Source organism: Ambystoma mexicanum, chromosome 1p, assembly GCF_040938575.1.
Source record: "Ambystoma mexicanum isolate Mex_15411 chromosome 1p, UKY_AmexF1_1, whole genome shotgun sequence".
NCBI classification, from domain to species: domain Eukaryota; kingdom Metazoa; phylum Chordata; class Amphibia; order Caudata; family Ambystomatidae; genus Ambystoma; species Ambystoma mexicanum.
In genome coordinates, this window is record NC_090921.1 from 131,370,419 (window position 1) to 131,372,721 (window position 2,303).

Genomic DNA, 2,303 nt, shown 5'->3' on the forward strand with positions numbered 1-2,303 from the left:
ATCAACTGGACTAAAACTATACGTCGTTAGAGATGCCATGACGACCTAGCCAACGGATAGCACACCTGTGCCAACATACACACTGGACACTCCCGCACCAATCTACATGAAGAATATACTCAGTGCTATGACGTAGGTGACAGACATACTCACGGACGTGCATCTTTATTATTTTCCATATAGGCTTTCAGAAATGCAGAAACGCAAGACGCATCATGAACTCATCTAAAGAGCTTGCTTACGCTTCTCCTACACTTAGGTGCCATAATGAGAATTATAACGAAGACACGATACTGGCTATAAGACAATATGAGACTATAACCTAAAGCGCCTGTGCACCAGACGGTTCCACCTATATACTAGGCCTGAGTAGGCCGCAAGCAAGAGCTCCCGTGGACGTTAACAGAACAAGAGTCAGGTTGCTGATCCTGCAGAATGAGCCTGGGGAAAGCAGACAGCCAAGGTCGTAATGTTGCAAACCCACATTCCAAAAGCAGACCATCAAGGGCACGATGTTGCAACCTCGCACGCCGTGCACCAACATCAAAGTCGCTCCTGCAATTAAACCAGGCACACAGTGGAAAAACAATATTAATTGTGCAGAATTCTGCCTCAAACATGGTCCCATCCCACGTGACCAAGCCGAACCTGACGAGATGCCAAGCCCAGGAGGAAGGAGGCGTCTGGATCCCTCGTTACAAGACACAGGCAGATACACTTGAAAGGATCAATGGACATCTGCAACGATGGGAGTAGTCGGCCGTCTAGCTCATGAATAAGTCTTCACATTGTCTGCATGTACCAATAGTGAAACATTGTTGCAAATTGCAGGTACACCGAGAGCTGGGAACAGCGATGGTCCCAGGCTGGGAAGCTCACGGGCGCACCAATCAGAACATGGGGCTCTTATCACTGACGCCATTAACATCAACCAACCATTAGGAGTCTTCATGTAACAATTCTCATGTATCTAATTGTAGGGACAACCCAGATATATCACCTGACTAAACCTCGGCTACTCATATTATTCTCTATACGTATGCTATACTAACCCTACCACTCGAGCAACCAATTAAGAGTGGCGATAGGTTTTTTTGTTAATTTTCTAAAGTGACGCAAGTAGCGCGTCATACTACAGTAAAAAGGGTCTGCGAGCCCCACGATTGTGTGTGTGTCAGGTCAGACGCGTATGATCCTTGACCCATCCCTGCCGTTTGTGTTTAATAAACAGCAGAGTCACATTGCTTCGTGTGTGTGTCTCATACTCTATCTCTTTTGGGATATACGGGAGGAGTTGGGGCCTCCCTGCCCGGAGGTCTGCGGACGGCCAGGCCGACCCCGGCAGAATTTTCCCCCCGACAAGTTGGAGGCACTGCTGAGATCTGTTTAAGATCGGCATTTTTTTACTTTTACTTTTTCCAGGCACTCCAGTTGCGAGAAGGCCCGGCGGCGCGGCCCCCTCTGCCGTTGCCCCCTTCTGAGGACTACAGGACCATCGCGCAACTGCGAGAAGACCGGACAGCGCAATCCGAATATTGGCCCTCGGGAGCCGGTTGAGAAGTATCCCGCCCGCGGTTGGCGAGTGTCCAGACGTGGTCCAGACGAGGGGAGGTGGCGAGCCGCTTGGAGGGGTGCACGCAGTTGAGCGGCCCCGCATCAGGAGAACTTGGTGAGCATGCCACGCACAACAAACAATGTGAAATTGTGAGGGAGGGGAGAAGAATTAAATACGGGAGGCGGGAGGTGTTGCACAGGTGAACGGCGAAGGTTTGATAATTTAGTGTTAGAAATAGAATGAATGATAGTTGAACAAGCGCGAGAGCAGTTGGCAACGTAATGCGAGAGAAGGGGCGGAGCACGAAAACATCACGTGCGGCCGCTCGTAGAAACTGATTGGCCTAGGCCGCGACTACGTGTAAGGGTGTGTGTGTGTGTGGTTTCCTACGATTTGGCATTTATTGATCAATGAGTAGATGAGGATCCCTATTGTCGAGCAAGACACTCGATAGGTAGATGACGTTTCCCTGTAGGCGGTAGCTAGTTAAGTTGCCTAAATACGGAAGATAATTGGCTGGTTAAGCCCTCCTGTCGAGGGGCGTATCACACGCGAGGCGACGCAGTGTGTGCAGTCCGATTATAGTGTTGATTTGATTACCTTGTTCCAGGAGTGACAGGAAGACAGCTGTGGGGTTAACGGGGGTAGATTGCAGGTGTATTTTGGATTTAAAGAGTATATGAAGAATTTACCAGTAGCTCTACGTGATCGGTGTCGTCACCAATAGGGTTTTCATAGGATATCGCAA